This window comes from Hemibagrus wyckioides, linkage group LG05 (genome assembly GCF_019097595.1).
Source record: "Hemibagrus wyckioides isolate EC202008001 linkage group LG05, SWU_Hwy_1.0, whole genome shotgun sequence".
In the NCBI taxonomy this organism is placed as follows: Eukaryota; Metazoa; Chordata; class Actinopteri; order Siluriformes; family Bagridae; genus Hemibagrus; species Hemibagrus wyckioides.
The window spans coordinates 4,704,919-4,728,856 of NC_080714.1; the positions used below are offsets into that span (position 1 = coordinate 4,704,919).

Sequence of the window (23,938 nt, forward strand, 5' to 3'; positions counted from 1 at the left end):
AATGAAAAAATGATTTAAAAAAAGAATGTTAATATTGGAATACAAGGTCAACTAATTTTTAAAAATAAAAAAAGCCATTTTCTGAAGAAATAAAAGCAGTCAAATCTCCAAAATTCGGCATATTTTTAAAAGTTGAGGGAATAAAATGGGATCTTGTGCCGAACAGGCTTTGTCAATAGTAATAGCAAAGTTTTAAAATGCTTAGATATTTTTTTTTTTAATAAATAATGTTTTTATAGAAATCTTTTGAGACATTACAGATCAACATGAAAGCATTTGTAGCTTGAAAGCACAGAGATGGAAAATTATCAAAATTTCCAAGTTCCAACTTCTGAGAGTTATCAAATGCTGTATAAAAATCAAGAAAGAGAAAAAAATTTGAAAGATTTGATTTGGTAAAGGAATGTCATAACACAAGTGATAACCAGAGCTAAGTTGTTTCATGGACACAACATTAACGTAACTTTTTAATTAATATTATAATATAATTGTTGGTTGTGAGTTATGAAAAAGAAAAGGATGTGTAATATTTCCCAGGAAAAACAAGTGAATTATTCTCTTTTTTTGCCATCTGCAACAGTCCCTAAACCAATATTTTTTTCTTTTTACATTACAGCTTCCTGGTTCTCATAAATTCTGATGTGAAATTTTGGGCTAGCTTTGAGACATTACCCAATGTAGAGTTTTCTCAATATGGTGGTTAGTGCTTGGTGTGTAACAGTCTTTCTTGGAGAGAAAGTTTTATCAACATAAAATGAGGAAATTGTAGGTAGTCCTAACAGCTTTGTCTTGTTTTGCCAGTCATTGTGCATATATTTGTATATATAAAATAGTAATACTAATAAAAATTAGTTTGCATCCATATCACCCAGTGTTTTTACAACTGAAACTATTTCCATGTTTATTTTTTACATGAAGTATTAGATAATGCAGTAAAATGTTCGAGTTGTGTCCTGGAAACATCAACTGATTAGATTAGATTAGATTAGATTCAACTTTATTGTCACCGCACATGTGGGTACAAGGCAACGAAATACAGTTAGCATCTAACCAGAAGTGCATTTTGCAGTGCAAATAATCAGCATATATAATAAGTATATAACAATAAATAATTTGCATATATAAACAATATACAAAAATATATAAATAATTTGCATATATAACAGTATACAGTGTGAGGTAAATGCAATGAGTAAATGCAATGAGTGCAAATGAGCAAATGATTATAGTAAAGGCAATGAGTGCAAATGATTATAGTGGTGCAATAAAGAAGGTATTGTATACCATGATAATAATTAAATATGTAAATAGTATACAGTATACAGAGGAGTTATGTACAATGAGTGCAATGATTTAGATGTGTGCAATGAGGAAGATATTGTATACTATGATAAATAATATGTACATGTAAACTGTACACAGAAAGGGTTATATACAGAAAAAGGTTATATACACTGATAATAATGTGCTCAGTCAATGTGTGTGTGATCGGGTGGAGGCAGAGTTCAGCAAAGAAACAGCTGAACTGTGGGGAAAAAGCTGTTCCTAAACCTGCTAGTCTTGGTCCGGAGGCTCCTGTAGCGCCTCCCAGAAGGCAGGAGGACAAAGAGTCTATTGGCAGGGTGATAAAAGTCCTTTATGATTTTGCGTGCTCTGGTGAGACAACGCTTCCTGTAAATGTCCTCGATCCTAGGAAGTGGAACTCCTACGATGCGTTGGGCAGTTTTCACCACCCTCTGCAGCGCTTTCCGGGCTGACACAGTGCAGTTCCCATACCAGACAGTGATACAGCTGGTCAGGATGCTCTCGATGGTGCAACGGTAGAAGTTCGCCAGGATGTCAGAAGAGAGATCGTTCTTCCTCAGAGCCCTCAGGAAGAAGAGGTGCTGGTGAGCCTTCTTGACCAGACTGGAGCTGTTGGTAGTCCAGGAGAGATCCACGGAGATGTGGATACCCAGGAATTTGAAGCTAGTGACACAGTCCACTACCTCTCCATTGAGATGAATAGGTGTGTGTGTGTCACCTTTCTCCTTCCTGAAGTCCACTATGATGGTCAAGCACCAGGCATGCAGCAACGACATGACATGCAGAAATAAATCATTTATTCTGTAAACCTCACTGAAAGTGAAACATATGGAAATGCAAAAGAAAACATCCCCATGAAGTCTGTATATGAAGATGTAGCTGTGATGTTTTCTGGTTTGATGCTCAGAATCTATTGTCAAAGCTTGAGAGAATATGTAGTGGGATAATAAGTGAGGATGTGACGGCAGGTTCAGAAAAAGTTTTCTTCGTCCACATGAAAACAGTACCTGATAATCGACATGCAGACGATCAAGCATCCATTTTTTCCCTACTTTGTAGTTTAAAAGCACAAAGATGGAAACTGACCCTATTCCAAGTTCCAACTTTCCACTGCTGAGGAAAAAATAAAACTGCATAAAGTCAAGAAAGAGAGAGATTTTTTAGTGAAAGAATGCCATAAAGTAAGTGATCATTGGAGCTAAGTTGTTTTGTGGACATTAGCATAACACTTTAATTAATATTATAATGGAATTATTGGCTGTGATATAAGAGAGATAAACGTATATGTAATATTTCCCAGGAAAAACAAGTTAAATCTTCTCATTTATTTATTTATTTATTTATTTATTTTTTTTAATTTAGTATCTGCGACATTTTTTAAGGGGCGAAAAAATCTAAGCGAGTTTTGCGCCCCTTGGCTTTCCATAACCGAGTCTCTCAGATGAATGTCAGGTGCTCGACCAAATTATTCCACACTTTCAGCCGATGGTTGTTCGAGTTTGAATAAAAATATCCTCCACACTGCTGGGTAAGACATATAAACCGTTCTGCAATCATTTTAGAAGTCAAACTGCTGGCAAAACACCAAAGATTTGATAGAAATCTTGTACTGTCTTTAGCAACTGTCTTGGTAACGGTCTTTAGCATCTAGCTAGTTAGCATATAGCTAACTTTTTCAGTCAGGGTTTGTTCACTCAGGTTAATTTGTTTTATTCCGTTTTAAAAGCTGTTGCATTCTGTTATTGGTGTCACGTATTATTAATGTGAAAATATTGATATTTTGCTGTTTAGAGGTTAAAAAAAACCTCGGAGAGAAAGAGGCTACATATGAATCAGTGTTAATGGGTGATGAAGTTTGGCGCCCCCATTTTGTAGCTTCGCCATTTTGTACCTTCGCCATTTTGTACCGTCGTCATTGTTTAAATTAAATTAGTGATAAATACTATCATGCGTGCATTCTAATATTTTTTTTTGCGATAAAACAACTAATTAACATAATCTAAACCTAATTAAAAACAGATTATACAACGTGTTTAATTGGTTATTTAACATTTAAGGAAGGAGTCTCCAGTGCCAGTGCTCTGTAACAGACAATTTTCTGTCATTACAAAGTTTTAAAAGCCACAGGCTCTGAATCGAATACAACTGGCACTGAATCAAATACAACAGACTTTGAATCGAATGCAGCAGGCACGGAATTGAATGCAACAGGTGCTAAATCCAATGCAAAAGGGTCTGAATCAAATACAAATGGCACTGAATCAAATACAACTGCTACTGAATCGAATGCAGCAGGCACGGAATTGAATGCAACAGGTGCTAAATCCAATGCAAAAGGGTCTGAATCAAATACAAATGGCACTGAATCAAATACAGCAGACTTTGAATCGAATACAGCTGGCACGGAATCGAATGCAGCAGGCACGGAATTGAATGCAACAGGTGCTAAATCCAAGGCAAAAGGGTCTGAATCAAATACAAATGGCACTGAATCAAATGCAACTGGCACTAAACTGAATGCAGCAGGCACCGAATCAAATGCAGCAGGCGCAAAAGGTTCTGAATCAAATACCACTGACACTGAATCGAATGCAGAAGGCAGTGAATTGAATGCAGCAGGCACTGAATTGAATGCAGTAAGTGCTGAATCGAATGTAATTGAATCAAATGCTGTAGGTCCTGTCACAGTTCACTGCGTCCGACACGTGCAGTAACTGCTAGAAACTTAATTATTAATCTGTTGACAGCGTTGTTTTCAGTGATGTGTTGAAAACAGGAAAAAGTGAAATGGATGAATTTCTACAGCGACTAAAACCCTGCTTCAGTGTTAGTTTCAAACAAATCCGATTACTCAAACCACTTAGATGTTTTAGTGTAAATGTTTCTGTCTCCAAGCCACGTTTGATTACCAACACACCATAACACATGTTGTCCATTAACGCTCCAACCATAGATTTTTGATGTGGCACGCGCCAAATATGAGGAGCTGATTTGCATTTGAGGCGTAACGCAGCAATCAGATTTCAATCTGGCTCACCAGCAGAGCCGCACTTTCCGGGCTTTATTTTAAATTTAAATGTTAATTAGGAGATGCTAATTCGACGAAGTATTTGCGATTACATTTCCCCTATGACCGCGTGTAATAAGTGACAGCATTTCAATCCACTCACAGAACGCGTATTAGCATTTGTGTTTGTTGTGTTTGTGCGAGCGCCGTCGAAATGAAAACCTGAAAGCAAAGTCTGGCTAATTTCATTTTTAGCATCTTAATTGGTACGATGAATTGGTATGATTGGAATTGGTACCATTTCCTGGTGCACTTTCTCCATGTCCCTAGGTCAGTGTATTGGTGGAAAATTCTCTTTTAACATGAAAACTGTGGATGTAACAATCACTGGGGTGCTTATAAAGCTTGCTAACGTAGACACCTCACTCTAAAGTGACTTCCTTTGGCTTCTCGTTTCATGCTGATGAGATGGAGAAGTGTTTCCGGCTTTTAAAAACACCATTTTACATTTTATTATGGATTGTCTTTTATTATGGACGTCAGAATGTCTGTGAGAACACTTCCGGACACGACGTTATTGGAAAATAATCAATGACGTGCGGATTATTTCAACCAGTGTTTTTATTGATGAATACTAAAGTGACTTGCCTGTATTGTTTTTGTTTATTATTTATTTATTTATTTAATTTATTTATTTATTCATTAAGAACGCCACATTGTACTTTTTATCCATTTTATAGTTATATTTGATTTCCTGCGAAATATGTTTGCGGCTTTATCCCAGCCCGTTACTCCGACCTCACTGACACTGGAGACTCCTTCTTTAATAGCTAAACAAACAACTCTTATGTGATGTTTCTATGTTTAGCACCCGCTGTACAGGTTACTGTGAACGAGCTGTTGCTATAGTAACGACAACGTGACGTGTTGGAAACCTTCTGACCGGTGGGATTTGAGAATTCGGCAGAAGCAAGCACGTGTTGCTGCGTGGAGGAAGGAGCAGATGATTGACGTCGACAAACGGTGTGTTATTTATTAATTGGGATTAAAGAAAAGTGAGTGAGTGAATGTGTGTGTGAGAGAGAGAGCGAGCCTGAGCCTGCTGGGACTCGTAATGCTATCAGCTTGATATTGGTGTGTTCACACTGACGTTGAGCTTAATCCTTCCGTCAGTCATTAGAGCTCGTTTACACACCGCGACGCCGTTAACTACTCGGCGCTGATTGATTTCGATGCGGCGGCCATATTGCTAAATGAAATCTGTTAATTGCACGCTGATGTGAACAGCTCATTCCCGAGTTCAGAGGTTAATTAAGTTATGATAAATTGAGCGAAGCCGTTGATGGGAGGCATCTGGGTACAGTAGCGTGTGTGTGTGAGATTTATGTATGAGTGAGTGAAATGTGAAATTAATTGAAATGTCTCTACATGTGTGTGTGTGTGTGTGTGTGTGTAAGAGAGAGGAGTGTGTGAGTACATTATGTATGAGTGTTGGTGATTATGCAGCAGTTTGTGAACTTAATTGAAAAGTCTATTAGCATGCATAGCTCTGTGTGTGTGTGTGTGTGTGTGTGGGGCAAGTATGCGGCATGTATTTAGCTCTCTGTAGACACCAAAATTCCTGCTGATCTGAATGCATAACATTTCTGACCACATGGAGCATTTTTCTGTCCCAATTTTTTATTGTAAAAAAATCCAGAAATGAATATTTATGAGTTCTGGGATTAGTTTCTGTGTAAAGCCGAAATAAAATGTCTCCCCATGTTTACAATTTTTTCTTTGTGTTCGCATGGATTCGCTGATTCAGGGATTTTAGTGGCATAACCAAATAAAAGACAACGCTCATAAAAAGCTGAAGTGAACAAAATGGCAACTAAACCGAGAGCCATGTTTGCTAAATATCCCAGTAAAACAGCTCGGCCATAGACACACACACGCCTCATGTTAAATAGCAGCATCACTTTGTCCTAATTCAGTGGCTAGACTTAATTCATGGATTTTCTTTGGATTGCTTGGTTTTAATTTGTTAATTTGGAATGATTCAGTTCAACAAAATTTTCTTTAAATGTGTGTGTGTGTTGGGTTGACTGTATTAATCATCATAGTTCTCTCATAAGTTTGCCATCATAGTTCTCTAACACCTTTTTTTTTTTTTTTTAATGATGATTGCGTTTATCTCGGACCCTGCAATAATATTTATCTGCAAGCGAGCCTGAATGGATGTGCTAAAACCATTATGTATTATTCATCATAAACCGTGCTGCAAAACAAGGCCAGAAGTCATATGGAAGTACACTGGAATGCTAATATAACAGATAATCAGCGTAATTAGCTGTCAGTGGTGCCGTGCACATCTGCGCTGTTTCAGATAAAGTGACCGTTTGGTGACACGGTGAGGGCTGTAAACTTTAACGATAACAGCAGTACATGCATATCAAATTAAATTGTTTCACTACGACAATGTGAATGCAGGCAAGTCACCTCAGGCCTCCGTATGGTGTGTGTGGGAATGAATTTAACTCTGCATAATGTGATTATATGATTATATGTAGAGGTACAGAGTGGTGGTGGTGGTGGTGATTCTTCCAAAACAGAAAATGTTCATGGTCTGCCGTCTGCTTTGTGTCTTTAGTGTTGTTGTTCTTTCTGCTCCCTGTTCGGGGTCGCCACAGCGGATCATTTGGTCCGCATGTTTCGATTTGGCACAGGTTTTATGCCGGATGCCATTACAGACGCTGCCCTCCCATTTAATCCAGGCTTGGGACCGGCACTGAGAGTTAACTCTTCAGTGGCTGGGTTAGCACCCTGCTTAGGAATCGAACCCGGGTCGCAGCAATGAGAGCGCAGGATCCTGCTGCTGGACCATCAGGAGTCTTTGCTTCGTGTCTTTAGTGTGACTTTCTTAACCAAGTCATGAGAAATAACAATCAGAAACGCACAAAAAAGATCTAGAAATGATATGCTGATAAGTGTTTATACGACAAAACGTGTTATTCATGCATGACATTAACATAGACTTAAACTGAAGAGTTGGAAACGTGAGACCTGTGTAGTCTCAGATTCCTGTTCTTGGCTAACGACAGTGGATCTTGATGTAATCTTCTGCTGTTGTAGCTCCTCCCCCTCCCGATTTGTGTCTTGTGCATATTCTGAGATGCTTTTCTGCTCACAACGGTTGTAAAGAGCACTGAAGAAGTTATCAGATGATGCCACTCTCATTAACATTTACATAAAGACTTGTGTAAAGTGTCTGGAGAAACAGCGTATGTTGTTTTGATTATTGAAGATTCATTAAATTCGTGGTCTATCTGCCTTTTTAAAATGTCAAGTCATTTTATGGGAATAAAGACCGCTTAGTATTCAGATTTATTGCTGTTAATATTGTGTATCATGATAAAAGTTTGTCTTGATACGCAGATGTAATATCAATGCTGGCTTTGTAGCTCTCTAGACGAACAGTGGGAGTGATTCAGGTCTGTCAGACGTGTTTAACGATTACCCTTATTAAAAAATATGCAGAATTCCAAACAAAATTAATAAAATAACCGTGATGACTGCTGTGAGGTCATTAACAAAGCTTGGGACGTCAGTGGAGGCGAGTTTGCATCCTGTTGATAACTGGCAGCTCCAAGCGACTTGGGAACATTGCGTAAGTGTGCGAAAAAAGTTCTCCACATTTCTTTCCCTCTCTCACACACTCCACATTAGATACCACTTGTATGTTGGGTGTAAAAGATGTGAATTCCAGACGGATAGGGTCTCGGTATGTAGGATACCTAGGCCTGGCTGTTGTTCAGGTAAAAAGGCTGTGGTTCCAAAGGAAGGAGGCGTGGCTGTTGTTCAAGTGAAGAAGGTGTGGCTGCTGTTCCAGTAGTGGTGTGTGTAGCTCTTGTTCCAGTGAAGGAGGTGTGGCTGTTGTTCTAATTGAAGGAGGCGTGGCTGCTGTTCCAGTGGTGGTGTATGTAGCTCTTGTTCTGGTGAAGGAGGTGTGGCTGTTGTTCTAATTGAAGGAGGCGTGACTCCTGTTCTGGTGAAGGAGGCACGGCTGCTGTTCTGGTGAAGGTGGCATGGCTGCTGGTGAAGGAGGCGTGGCTGCTGTTCTGGTGAAGGAGGCGCGGCGGCTGTTCTGGTGAAGGAGGCGTTGCTGCTGTTCTGGTGAAGGAGGCGCGGCGGCTGTTCTGGTGAAGGAGGCGCGGCGGCTGTTCTGGTGAAGGAGGCGCGGCGGCTGTTCTGGTGAAGGAGGCGCGGCGGCTGTTCTGGTGAAGGAGGCGCGGCGGCTGTTCTGGTGAAGGAGGCGTGGCTGTCGTTCAAGTGATGAAGGTGTGGCTGTCGTTCTGGTGAAGGAGGCGTGGCTGCTGTTCAAGTGAAGATGGCATTGCTGTTGTTCTGGTGAAGGTGGTGTGGCTGTTCCGGTGATGGAGGTGTCGCTGCTGTTGCTCTATTTAGAGGGCATGGCTGCTGTCCCAGTGAAGGAGGAATGCTGTTTCAGTGAGGGGGGTATGGCTGTTGTTCTGGTTAAGGAGGTGTGGCTGTTGTTCTGGTTAAGGAGGTGTGGCTGCTGGATCAGTGAAGGAGGCATGTGTGGAACATGTTTGTATGTTACTCCTTAAAGCCGTCATCATTTGCAGCAGATCTTGAATACACTTATGTGTTGGTCAGAGGTTAAAGGGAGGTCATAGTATTTATTTTAATTACAACTGCCTGATTGTTTGTTCAACACTAAATTAATATTGCTGATATGATTGAGTTAGTATTTTTAGTGACATGTTCAGCTTTTTTGGGAGTTTATTCATCAGCATGGTTTTTCTTCAGTATGGTTTAGATGTTCTATGTAATACATGTGATTAAACCACATTAGCATTCTCGAATAAACAAGCCTTCCCTCTGATTGTGTTTGTGTGCAGCTTGACATCAGAGAGGTCTCTAGACCTTTTTAGATCTGTGTTTTTAGCTCTTGATAAAACGGAGCCCAAGTTCCTCCGAGCTCCTCCTCTCTAGCTGTTCCAGCGCAGGTCTGAGTTATTATAAAATCCTTCTAGTAAAATCAGTACACTCAATCTGCAGCCAGGCTTGGCAGCGATCCCGGGCAGTTATTTTCGGTCGTAAGACACCGGGCTCCTATCTAGTTAAACAAGAAGAGACCCATATACCAAAAACGGATCAACAGGATGACCTTTCAAACCCAACATAAAAGCGTCCGGCTCGTCGTCGAGAGATCAGAAGTTCAAAATCCTGACGATGCTGCAGTCATCTGTGGAGTCGAGAGAGAGCGAAACCGGCTGTGCCGTCGGGGTGGGAGGGACCTAATCTCTGCCTCCTGTCAATCACAGTCACACCAGCCAATATGTGAGCTTGTGTACGAGGAAGAGGGTGGGTAGCGTGTTTCTTCGAGTGTTCTCGAAAAGATGATTTTAGTGAAAGTGCTTCAAAAGCCATGTCTGGTTCATTTAATCAAGTTACCATGGTAACGTGCCCCTTTGCCTGTAAAATTTTTGTAACTGTTCGAGTGGGAAATGCGAGTCAAAGATTCGCAAGAGAGACACACAGGACATGTAAAAGCTAATGCACAGATTTTATTTTCTTCAGTGTTGCAAGCTTTCCTGAGCTGAAAGTCCTGATGAAACTCTGATGTCAGCAGTCGTAACCAGCTTTCTGTATTTTTTTTCTGCTATTAAGATTAGTAATGTGTACACAACATGCCTTACATATGTATCTGGCCACACCCCCTTTATTTGGGACAGATGGGTCTGTTGTCAGTCTGTAATAGTTTACAGCATATTTCACACGATCTCACAAACCTACAAGACAGGCCAAAGCAGAACGAAGAAACGCAAATCAAAACAACGTGACCGCAAACGCACAAAAGGTGAAAAGATGTATATAAAAGCAAAACTTGCGCAAAACTATCTGCACTACTATAGAACTACTGGTGTTTTGTTGCATCTATTCACATTATCCTTGATTGAAGAGATAAAGCATTTAATGATGGCTGTAATGTAATCAGAAGCTGATTGTTGATTTAAAAAACAAGGAAGTCACATTCATATTCATGTTGTTCTTCTGTGGGTCCTGAACAGCGGGAATTGTTTGCTCTCAGCATATCAAACATGTCTTCGGCTTTTTAACACAGAGTCTCCTCGGCGCATCAACATGAGAACTTTTCTTTTCTCTAAAGGGTGCATATGAAATCATGTTTTGCTCTCTCTCTCTGTGTGTAGTGTTATATGATGCTTTTTTTCCTCCCTAAGTTATTCTCCAAGTGCTGAAAGTAACATCATAACTTCTGAAGTGTCAGATCATTGCTGTTTGACAGAGAGGTATATACACCGATCAGGCATAACGTTCTGAACAGTGAGAGATCAAGTGAATAACACTGATGATCTCCTCATCATGGCACCTGTTAGTGGGTGGGATATATTAGGCAGCAAGTGAACATTTTGTCCTCAAATTTGATGTATTAGAAGCAGGAAAAATGGGCCGTAGATCAGTCAGGGTGCCCATGCTGTCCCCTGTGCACCACCAAAAGCACCAACAAGGGGCACGTGTGCATCAGATCTGGACCACGGAGCAATGGAAGAAGGTGGCCTGGTCTGATGAATCACGTTTTCTTTTACATCACGTGGATGGCTAGGTGCGTGTGCGTACCTGGGGAACACATCTCACCCGGATGCACTATGGGAAGAAGGCAAGCCAGTGGAGGCAGTGTCATGCTTTAGGCAATGTTCTGCTGGGAAACCTTGGGTCCTGCCATCCATGTGGATGTTATTTTGACACATACCACCTACCTAAGCATTGTTGCAGACCATGTACACCCTTTCATGGACACAGTATTCCCTGATGGCTGTAGCCTCTGTAACAGGATAATGCCACAAAGAAAAAAATGGTTCAGGAATGATTTGATGAGCACAACGAGTTTGAGGTGTTGAATTGGCCTCCAAATTTCCCAGATCTCAATCCAATAGAGAATCTGTGGGATGTGCTGGACAAACAAGTCAGATCCATGGAGGCCTCACCTCACAACTTAAAGGATCTGCCGCTGACATCTTGGTGCCAGATACCACAGCAAACCTTCAGGGATCTAGCGGAGTCCATGCCTCGATTAGGCAGCAAAAAGGAGACCAACACAATATTAGGCAGGTGGTCATAATGTTATGCCTGGTGTGTGTGTGTGTTTGTGTGCACACATAAACACACACACACACACCATATATATATACATATATATATATATACACTATATTGCCAAAAGTATTCGCTCACCTGCCTTGACTCGCATATGAACTTAAGTGACATCCCATTCCTAATCCATAGGGTTCAATATGACGTCGGTCCACCCTTTGCAGCTATAACAGCTTCAACTCTTCTGGGAAGGCTGTCCACAAGGTTTAGGAGTGTGTTTATGGGAATTTTTGACCATTCTTCCAGAAGCGCATTTGAGAGGTCACACACTGATGTTGGACGAGAAGGCCTGGCTCTCAGTCTCCGCTCTAATTCATCCCAAAGGTGTTCTATCGGGTTGAGGTCAGGACTCTGTGCAGGCCAGTCAAGTTCATCCACACCAGACTCTGTCATCCATGTCTTTATGGACCTTGCTTTGTGCACTGGTGCACAGTCATGTTGGAAGAGGAAGGGGCCAGCTCCAAACTGTTCCCACAAAGTTGGGAGCATGGAATTGTCCAAAATGTCTTGGTATGCTGAAGCATTCAGAGTTCCTTTCACTGGAACTAAGGAGCCAAGCCCAGCTCCTGAAAAACAACCCCACACCATAATCCCCCCTCCACCAAACTTTACACTTGGCACAATGCAGTCAGACAAGTACCGTTCTCCTGGCAACCGCCAAACCCAGACTCGTCCATCAGATTGCCAGATGGAGAAGCGCGATTCGTCACTCCAGAGAACGCGTCTCCACTGCTCTAGAGTCCAGTGGCGGCGTGTTTTACACCACTGCATCCGACGCTTTGCATTGCACTTGGTGATGTATGGCTTGGATGCAGCTGCTCGGCCATGGAAACCCATTCCATGAAGCTCTCTGTGCACTGTTCTAGAGCTAATCTGAAGGCCACATGAAGTTTGGAGGCCTGTAGCGATTGACTCTGCAGAAAGTTGGCGACCTCTTCGCACTATGCGCCTCGGCATCCGCTGACCCCGCTCCGTCAGTTTACGTGGCCTACCACTTCGTGGCTGAGTTGCTGTTGTTCCCAAACACTTCCACGTTCTTATAATACAGCTGGCGGTTGACTGTGGAATATTTAGGAGCAAGGAAATTTCACGACTGGATTTGTTGCACAGGTGGCATCCTATCACAGTTCCACGCTGGAATTCACTGAGCTCCTGAGAGCGACCCATTCTTTCACAAATGTTTGTAAAAACAGTCTGCATGCCTAGGTGCTTGATTTTATACACCTGTGGCCATGGAAGTGATTGGAACACCTGATTCTGATTATTTGGATGGGTGAGCGAATACTTTTGGCAATATAGTGTATATATATATATATAGTTTTTCAAGTTTTTCACGTTCCGCCACTGGGAAACTGCCTCAGCTGCTACAGGATGAGCGGGAACGCAGGCTGTGGGTGAAAAAGGATTTTCCTCCCTTTCGGCGGTGAAGCTGCAGGGGACTCGGGGGAGTATAATTAGCAGTCGAAAGTTGTTCTCATCCCCGCATTTGCATGGCGGTATAACACATAGTGTGGTAAGTGACAGTTTGAAGATGAGCTCAGATTAGTCGCTGAGCACACCAGATCACTGGGTCGCTTGCATAACAACGACATACTGATCGAAACGCATTTCACATTCTGCAGTCACTCAGTTCACCGTGTTCTTCTGGGAGATTAATATCCGGAGAGCACTTAAAAATCCCAACATTACCGCTTCGTCTAATCGGGGGTAACAGGGAGCACTTTCTGACACCATTAATATTGCTAATATCGAGTATTATTTTAAACACGGCCTATCCCTTTTTTTTTTTTTTTTAAATCGCTTGCGTCCTGATTCGCTCATTTATCTTGATCAGGGTCACACTGGATCCGGAGTCTATCCCAGAAACTGTGGGAGGCAGGAAAGAGAACAGAGATGTGATGAAAATATTTTTACTTTGCCTGCTGAGCTGAATCTGACAGACTGGACCTGAGGAAAGATTCCACCGGAAAGTAAAACGGCAGCACGGCTCTGATACGTGATCAGATGTAAGGAATAAAGCATGCTGTTATAGGAAAATTGTCAACCGCATAGCCGTGTGATGCAACCAAACACTAAGCAGAGTCTGTTATGATGCAGAAGTTGATTATTTTCCAATAAAATCAAGAGAACTTACACTGACACTGGAGACTTCCCTCTCCTTAAGGAAGCCATATCACAGAGTATGCTTTTTTCCTTACTTTTTATTTTTTTAATTCCTTAATTATTTGTCTTAGATCATGTACAGCATCCGTCGCATGAATTCCAGTTCGTGAGCTGTTGCTATAGAAACAGTAACGTATTAGAACGAGCGTTTATTAAACATGATCACTATAATACATGCGAAGTGATTTCTGTCACAGCTTCTTAATCTACACCTTCTGACCAGTCAGATTCGAGAGTTGCTCGCTTGCTCATTTCTCAGTGAAATATTTCCAGCATCACGGGGTGTTTTTTTTTTCTTTTATCAAAGCTATTTTTTAATCTGCGCTCTTCATCACACGGATGGTTGGAGCCCATCATCAGATTGAAGAAGCCCCTGTGGGAGACGTAGTGAGATATTAGACAAAGGCGGCGAACCAACGTACGGAACATTATTACAACCAATTAGGCCGGTAATGACGACCTGCACGGGATTCATGAGGAACTCTCTTAAAAGGAACATTAGCACTATCAATCAGTGCTACAGAAAAAACCTCCTCGCTACAGCTCTCTCTTACGCTTTTACTCTTCCTTGTCATTTGATTTGACGTCTCGGCTCCCGCGTGCCGAACAGAGTAATAACCATGACTTTTTTATTTTTATTTTATTAGTTTAACAATCACCACCGCGGTGCACTTTATCACATATACGACTGGAGTGTGCGTCGCTAATGTTACCGGCAGGGTTAGGAACGATGTCAGAGCTGCAGTGAGCTTTATTGAATATTCGTCCTGCTGTTCCAGTCGAGATTACTGTACGGTGTTTGAGAAATGTTCCCGTTTTTATCGCAAGGTTTTCTTTTGGAAAGAGAAGGATCATTGAGCAGCTAAAGCAGAAAGAATCGCCGACAACTCTGTCTGGTCCGCAAACTACGTTTGACAACGAGAAATAATAAGGAAATAATGCAAGCTCACACGTGAGATCAGAGTTCTCTGGTGAATGAATAATTTTGCAATGTGCTGCTTCTGATGTACTACTACTATAAACTATATGTTTAATAGATAATACTACTACCTGTATCTCGCGCTCTCATTGGCTGTAGGTCGTCATGTTTTTCAGTCAGAACTCCTTTCACACTGCACGACTTTGAGGCTCCAACAGATCCAGATATTTAGCATGCCAAATATTTCACGGCCATCGGTGTTGCATCTGGGATTCCCTCAGATCGCGTCTTTGGTAAATCACACTGTGCGATTGTCACTCGAGCTCCTTGATTTTGGGCATTTGTCAGTGAACTCTGCATTAGATAAATGATGAAAACAAACATGTTTAATGGTTTATGGAGGTGGGTTAACCCATTAACCTGATTTTTTTTAGGTATCTGTGTGTAAAAATACCTAAAACAGCAGGACTTCATTCATTTCCATTTTATCATCTTTTTTTTTTTTTTTTTTTTTTACATAATTTGTCCGTACCGTTATTCCTGAGTGGTGCAAGAGAAAAGATCAATGAACAAATGAAGGCAGTTAAAGCACAAGATTATGAATAATTAGGCTGCTTTCATGTTTGCCTTTTTCCCCCCCAGAGTATGCTGTAACTATGACAACACACTTACCAGTTTTAGCTAGCATCAGCTAATTGGCCTAGTAGTCTTCGGTAGTTTTCTTGTTATCTGGATTAGATTTATCTATCCATTTATCCTACACATAGTCACAGGGACACCCTGGACAGGGTGCAGCCCCATTACGGGGCACAATCACACACTTATACCACCTTAATACTGGGGAAGGATACTGGAGAACTTGGAGGAAACCAGAGGGGAGAACATACACAGTTCACACACATGGTATAGGTGGAGATCAAACTCTTAACCCTGGAGTCTCATGCACAGTGATGTATTTTGTACCAGTCCCATGCTATTTTTTACAGCTATAATTCAAAACTGGAATGTTAGTAATACATTTTTTTACTGTAGAAAATCTCCTGATATTTACTCACTAAAAGGAAACGTTTTCCACCAGCGCTCAGTCCACCATGCTTGATTTTCTGGCTTGGTCGCTTAACTTGTAATTGCTTAGGAGGTTAAACTTTCTTGACATCACCTGGAGCTTATTAAAAAGTTTAACTTGGTTTTTTTTTTCTCCTCCAAATTCCGGAGCTGCACTGTGACTAAAAATTTGCTGAGGGGAATTTTTCTTTAGCGGGAATAAAAGCAGCTACATTCCTTCTACCTGCCACTTTTTATAGGATTTCATGAGAACCTGAGCTGGTGTTCAAGAGGGGAAAAAAGGCAGTGTGGTAAATATACATGTATCTACACAGATATTACATGCTGACTTATATATAACATTATGACCACCTGCCTAATATTGTGTTGGTCTCCTTTTTGCTGCCTAATTGAGGCATGGACTCCACTAGATCCCTGAAGGTGTGCTGTGGTATCTGGCACCAAGATGTCAGCAGCAGATCCTTTAAGTCCTGTAAGACACTCCCGTGTGTTACGCCACATGAGCACTCACTAGGCTTACACTATATTGCCAAAGGTTTTTGTAGACCCCTCCAAATCATTGAATTCAGGGGTTGGGCTTGGCCCCTTAGTTCCAGTGAAAGGAACTCTTAATGCTTCATCATACCAAGACATTTTGGATAATTTCATGACCCCTTCCTGTTTCAACATGACTGTGCATCAGTGCACAAAGCAAGGTCCATAAAGACATGGATGAGTGAGTTTGGTGTGGAGGAACTTCACAGAGTCCTGACCTCAACCTGATAGAAGCTTCCTAGAAGCTCATTTAAGTCAGGCACTGATGATGGACGAGAAGGTCTGGCTCACAGTGTCCACACTAATTCATCCCAAAGGTGTTCTATTAGGTTGAGGTCAGGACTCTGTGAAGTTCCTCTACACCAAACTCACTCATCCATGTCTTTATGGACCTTGCTTTGGTCACTGGTGTGCAGTCATGTTGGAACAGGAAGGGGTCATCCCCAAACTGTTCCCACAAAGTTGGGAGCATGAAATTGTCCAAAATGTCTTGGTATGAAGCTGAAGCATTAAGAGTTCCTTTCACTGGAACTAAGGGCCTGAGTCCAACCCCTGAAAAACAACACCTGAATTCAGTGATTTGGAGGGGTGTCCCAAAACTTTTGGCAATATAGTGTACGTTCTTCTGCTCGGAGCCTCATTTCCTCGCACGTGATCGACTCTGTTCAAGACTGTGGTGTTAATGAGCCGGCGGATTCCGAAATTCTCTCGTGATAGAGCTGATAAAATGTTGAAATATTCCACACACTGAGACTAAAGGGCTGATTTTAGAGGAGAGATCGTCTGGTGCATCACAATCCGAGCTAACTGCACAGCAAAAAAAAAAAATGAAAGAAAAATGGAAAAAAGGTCTCGCCGACAGCTGCTGTGTATCATGGATGAGTCTCTGCTGTTCCTCATCAATACTCTTGAATTGGAAGCGTTTCTAGCATCTGGCAAAAGTTTTTTTTTTTTTTTTTTAATTGTTGTTTCAGTCATGCAGCTTGATCTTAATCCGTGTCACATGGAAATGTCAAGTGTGCTTCATCGTATCTGAGTGATAATCACAGCGTAGAGTTTTATCCACATCAGACAAGTATAGAGAAAGAGATGATGAAATGGGGAGTAAAATAATGGAAACAAAAGCAACCAGGAAACGACAATAATTTCTCCTACGATAATTACAACAATGTTCTGTGCTGAATCTACCATATAAGGGTAATGTACATCACAGGTGAAGCTTGTTGCTGATGGTCAGTAGCTGAAACTCTTGGTAAAGACAGGTAAAAAAGTTTTGGTCTGAGGTTTAAATCAGGTTGTTGAAGCCTTCTGCTCTCAGTATTACATGCTGACTTGTGTGTATGTGTATATACACATTTATCTGGCAAAACATTATGACCACCTGCCTAATATTGTGTTGGTCCCCCTTTTGCTGCCAAAACAGCTCTGACCTGTAAAGCACTGTGTATTCTGACACCATTCTATCAGAACCAGCATTAACTTCTATTTGAGCAACAGTAGCTCGGATCACACGTGCATCAGTGAGCCTTGGCCGCCCATGACCCTGTCAGCGGTTCACCACTGTTCCTTCCTTGGACCACTTTTGATAGATACTGACCACTGCAGACCGGGAAGTTTTGGAGATGCTCTGATCCAGCCGTCTAGCCATCACATTTGGGCCTTTTGGCCAAAGTCGCTCAAATCCTTTCGTTTGCCCATTTTTTTCCTGCTTCAAACACATCAGCTTTGAGGACAAAATGTTGACTTGCTGCCTAATATATCCCACCCACTAACAGGTGCCATGATGAGATCATCAGTCTTATTCACTTCACCGGTCACTGCTCATAATGTTATGTCCGATCATTTTATATATACGTGTGTATATATTTCTATACAATTTATTTTCATGCCATTTCACACACCAACCCAGAGAGGCTCCTTGTTGGCAGATTTTACTGTACAATGACATGCCAAAAAACACTATTCTTTACAGAGTGTTTATATCATATTGCCATCCTGTGTGTACTGAGTTACTGGGATAGTTCCTTGCCAGATCATCAGAGGGTCCTGGAAACTGCTTTATTTATCATTGTGTTATTCCCATGAGGTGCCACGCCCTTGCTTAATGTGTTTTCCCTCTTTCTCACCCTTGTTTTCCTTTGATGTGCTGCTCTGTCTTGGTCATGGTCAGTCATTATATTAATATAGGTTGACTTTGTCAATGTAACGTTACATGTTTGCCGTAAAGAGCCGGACGCCATGTTATCCAGGTTTTTACTGCATAGTCATGTTTTGTTGAGGTTATCTCAGTTTCTGTGCAGGGTTTGTTTCTGTTACGTTTCATGTATGTCTTTGTTTTGTTAAATAAAAGCAGTACGTGTACTGGATCCCGCTTAAGGAGGAGATCCGGGGTTGACAGGTGTGGAACCTGATGCTGTGGTCTGCTTTTGTAGCTAATCTACCATCCACAAGGTTTGACTCTGAGATGCTTATCTGTGCACCTCTCTCATCAACATGATGCCTGTCACTGGATGGTTTCTGCTGCTGGATCAGAAGTTTCTGAAACTCTCAAACCAGCCTGGCACCAACACCTTCGGAGTCACTGTCGGGTTTTTGATGTGAACGTTAACTGATAAACACTCGTCCTGTGTCTGCATGATTTTATTGGACAGCTGCACGGACTGGCAGGTGTACCGGTGTTCCTAATAAATTCCACATTCCTTTATTCAGTCCTTCATTTGTTATACCAATCTATTAACGAGCGGACGACTCGACACGGTGTTGTCATAAATGCAAGACGGTGTACACGCAGACAAAATGAGACGGAACGAGAGGAATCGTAGGCACGTCGCTGTACCTGAGAGTGCACTGTTCGGTATTTGTAGCTTAATGATTGTCAAGGTCTATCAGGGGGAAATGTGGTGTGTAAAATATATGAGCGAAAAGTTACAGTATTTGTAATGAGCAGGGATGTTACCCAGTCAAACTTTTCATATTGTGCAGATGGAAAGGAAAAGGAGGGGGGGGGAAGAGAGAGAGAGAGAGAGAGAGAGATAAAAAGAGCAACGAGCTGGAAATTATAAATATGTCTTTGTGGGAGTGTTGCTGTGGCCATTCTGGCACGTAGTCTATAACATAAAAATACCGCAGTAGGTAAACATTTAGGATGTTGCTCTATGTCACTGCTCTGAAGGACATTTCCACTGCCCCGAAATAACCAGTTGGACTACAGCATGATTGAGTGTTCCACATGAAGCCTGCACTGCTGAACCGGTGCAATTCTTCTACTACTCCCATTTCTTGCTTTGAAAGAATTGATTTCTACACATCGCTTTTGCATAAAATGTGCCTTTGGTGGTCCAGCAACAAGATCTCGGGCTCTTACTGCCGCTGCTTAGGCTTGATTTGCCATTGAGGGCGGTCCCAACTCTCAGTGCTGATCCCAAGCCTGGATAAAATACGAGGGTTGCATCAGGAAGGGCATTCGGTGTAAAACCTGTTCCAATAAATCATATATCCGAATCAAATGATACGCTGTGGCCGACCATGTACTGAGAGCAGCTGAAGGACGAAGACGATAACCTCAACCTTTGCTAAAAATGTATGTAAGTTTGAGTTACATGTTAGGTTTGGTACTAGCTTTTGTTGGCAGATTAACAAAGCATCGATAATCTCTGCTACTTTCTTCCAAGCTTTATTCTGTATGTACGAGAGGTCCTAACGTATATGACGACATAAGGTGAAACCGGAGGTTATAAGGCTTTCTCCCAAATTCCCAAATGGAAATGAGTGGCTAGTTATAAGTTTGGTCATCAGATGGATTCCTAACGTGTCATTATTAATTTGCGGGCACTGAAACTGTGACACTGAAACTACCATGTGTTGAGCACGCTCGTGGAAAACGTATGCCTTTGTCGGTTCCTTTGTCAGTTGCTGACGATAAATCAGTAGTCAGCATTTCTTTAGTTCTCATCCAACAACCAGAGAAAGAAGAAATCTCCTTTTGGACTTTTCAAATGAAACATTAGTTTAAATGTAACACTCTGATTGGTTCTTTAAATGCCCTTTTTCTAACACCATGTATACAGTGTTGGTAGTTTTACTGGGTAAAGTGTTTAGCTTGGGCTGTTGACAATTAACAAACAATCACAAGTCACATTTCTAGCATAACATTTGGGCTAAATTTTCTGTTTATTTTCGCACAGCTGATTAGAAATGAATCCCAAACAAGCTACCTTCACTTTGTCAGCTACCTGATTAGCTAGCTCACACTGATTAATGCTAAATTCCTGTTGAAGGAGCTGTTGGTGAAATTGGCTTCCTTTCTTCCTTTTCCATCATCATTTGATGAGCTCATGTTTTCTTAGGCAAGCTCTATCAGACCCAAGCACGTGTGATTGTACAGAGATTGACAGGAGAGTGAGACGTTCCTGATACTTGGGAAGAGTTTTGTGTCTGCCTGCCTCACATCTTTTGCTTTGCAATAGTTTTGGCAAATATACCTTGATATCCCAGCACGATTGCTGCTCACATGGTGAACCCGGATTGTGTTTATAGAGTAAATATGACATCCAGTCGTCTTTATTTCTAGAAAATTCTGCAGACTTCAGAGAGCGAATCACTACAGCAGCGGCACGGTTTCCCACGTAAAGACACGCAACTTTATAGAGTTGTTGAAAGCGTTACTAAACACGGTGCGACGTTTTCCATTGCAGCCGCTTTATTACAAACACTATAAACTGCTATAAAGTGCTGCTGTTACTATTAAGTGTCACTGAGTGGTCGGCGATTGTTAACGGAGAGCGTCGCCTTGGTAAAGTACTTTTATAAGCCGTTAATCAGGTTCGTGACTCACACATGGGCGTGATGGCCGGGTGTCCGCATATATCGCACAATGACGAAGATTTAATATTAGCGTTCGCATAATGTGTTCGCGCACACACATGCACACTTTAATTACAGAGCTAAAAGCGTTAGTGTTTAAGTCATTTTGCCGCTTGCTGTTGTTTTTCCCTCCCGCTTTGTGTTCGACATAAAACAAGCCGCCTCTCTCTTCACTCAGCAGCACGAGGGTGCCGCTTTTATCTCTCGAATGTTTTCATCTGCCAGCTCCGAGTCATATGGGCTTTTTGTAACCTAGTTATCTGAATTATCTCTCTCTCTTTCTCTCTCTCACACACACAATGTGACCTCGTATAACTCAAGTTCTAAGTCATACGGCTCTTTGCTCTTGCTGTAGGGTGTCAGGAGTGTTGACCTTGTTTTCACAAGCCACAAAATCTAAAGTTTTCTGATTTTTCTCCAAGGCTCAGAAACACAAAGAACTGTTGATCTTTTCCGTGAATATAATCCTTTCTTTCCTCCCGTTAACCTTTACTGAGGCAATATCTGAGCTTTTTTTTTTAAACATCACAGCCATGTGTCCATATGTGTGATGATAAATGTTTCATGCAGCTGGTTTCCGCAGCAATTGTGTGTGTGTGTGTGTGTGTGTGCGTTCAGCTCTCACCTTCACTTCCCTCGGTGCCCAGACCCAGACTTAAAATAAATCTGTGCGGAATTTATTATTAGCTAAAGCTGGCGAGCGTGTCCCAAATGCTTAAGAGAGCGCTAGTTAAAAGAATAATTTTGAAATGGGAATAAAAAGACACCTCAAACACAGTTGATCGAGGAAAAAATTTGGATTTAGCCAAATATCGGACGTTTACCCTTTATTTCCGAGGCTAATACGGCTAACGAGTAATGAAAGATGACCTGTGATCACCGAGTTACCATGGAAACAGTCCCCAGCGACGAAGACAAAATTATTTACTTTTACTAAGGTTAGTTTGCTTTAACTCAATAAGTCATTGTACGATGCTGATATTCCCACACGTGCAGATAATCAGTCTCTGCTGGATGATGGACCACTTTTATTCCTCTAATAGATGGCTGTCAGTGGAGCAAGCTTTGTGGGCGGAGCTTTGCACGATGTCACAGTAAACGGATCTCATTGCTAGCTTATCTGTGTAGATATGCGACAAGCATCCTGTGTTAAATAGTTTTAGGATCTAGAGCTGTCCAATACAACGAGTATAGTATACATATTGTAATAAATTATATCATGATGCACTTTTTGGAGATGTTACCTGGATTGTGATACATTTTTCTACCTTTTTTTTTATTTCCAAATTGCAACAATGGACCAATCAGAAGCTTTGATTTGATTATTAAAATATTGTACCGAATCATCAATATTGTTTTGCTTGTAGTCGGTTATGACGCTTGTATATCGTGATATAGATTGCGTATCATAAATATCATGATGCGTAAAACTATGTAAGAAATAATAATAATAATAATAAAGCTGTGAAGCTTTGGCTCTGGAGCTTAAACAGAGACAATGAAGAGTGTGAGCCAGCTCTAATCAAGAGACAGGTACTAATGAGCGAGGATGAAGGTTAAAACCTGCTTCACATCAAACACGTGAAGCATCTGATGTGTCGTCCAGGCATAACATTATGACCACCAGCCTAATACTGTGTTGGTCCCCCTTTTGCTACCCGTCATGCACTGTGTATTCGGACACCTTTCTCTCAGAACCAGCATTAACTTCAGCAATTTGAGCAACAGTAGCTTGTCTGTTGGACCGGATCACATGGGCCAGCCTTCTCTCCCTATGTGCATCATTGAGCCTTGGCCGTTCATGACCCTGTCTCCGGGTCACCACTGTTCCGTCCTTGGACCACTTTTGATAGATATTGACCACTGTAGACCGGGAACACCCCACAAGAGCTGCATTTTTGGAGATCCAGTGGTCTAGACATTACAGTTTGGCCCTTTGTCAAACTCGCTCAAATCCTTATACTTGTCCATTTTTCCTGCTTCTAACATCAACTTTGAGGACAAAATGTTGACTTGCTGCCTAATATATCCCACCCACTAACAGGTGCCATGATGAGGAGATCATCAGCGCCATTCACTTCACCTCTTAGTGGTCATAATGTTATAGCTGATCGGTGTATAAGCTATAGTCTTCTTCGTACACGACCTCAGAGAAGGCTACGATTGGCCACAGAGTCACAGACACCATGTGGATGGTTGTGGCATCGTCAGGATTCTAACCCCCCAGGCAATTTGTGGGGGAAAAATGACATCCTGTTTCACCCATGATCCTTTTCATAAATTCATGACGGAGATCCGTAATGTCAGTTTCCAGATGAACGAGCGCGTAAGGTATAAACAGAAATGAAAAACCCCGAACCTGCTGCAGCTGATGAGTTGCGTATGAAGTCAGAGGGAAAATATATTCGTTTCATTTTATTTATTTATTTTTTCTTCACAGTTATTTTACTTGAAGGCGAGCGGCGCGGTGGAGCAGCAGGTAGTGTTGATGTCTCGTAGCTGCAGGGTCTGAGGTTCAATCCTGAGCTCCAGGTTTCTGTCTGTGGAGTTTCCACACGTTCTCACCGGGCTGTGGATCGTTTGTTAGAAGCCTGAAGCAGTTTTTTGTACCTTCCTTTTTTTTTTGTTTCTCCGAGCATTAGGCTACGCAGGGGAGAGGGAAAGGACTGCAGTTCAACACCAGACAGTAAAATAAAACTTTTCTGAGAACTATCGCTCTCTCTCTCTCTCTCTCTCTCTCTCTCTCTCCATGTCTCTCTCTCTCTGTTTTTCTTTGTGTCTCTCTCTTTATCTGTCTCTCTCACCCCCTCACTCTATCATTCTCTCTCTCTCTCTCTCTCTCTCTCTCTCTCTCTCCCCACCTCCCTCTCTCTATCATTCTCTCTCTCCCCTCCCTCCTCCCC

At 41.7% G+C, this 23,938-nt stretch overlaps 1 protein-coding gene across 2 annotated transcripts in view; it reads left to right on the top strand.

Annotated features, from left to right (window-relative positions):
- Positions 1 to 2,741: 2,741 nt before the first annotated feature.
- The window catches only part of gpat2 (glycerol-3-phosphate acyltransferase 2, mitochondrial), a 194,186-nt gene continuing 172,989 nt past the window's right edge, over positions 2,742 to 23,938 (top strand). For both annotated transcript variants that reach the window (XM_058389527.1, XM_058389529.1), the window contains exon 1: positions 2,742 to 2,833. The gene's annotated coding sequence lies outside the window, so the exon portion shown is untranslated. The remainder of the gene's footprint in view (positions 2,834 to 23,938) is intronic.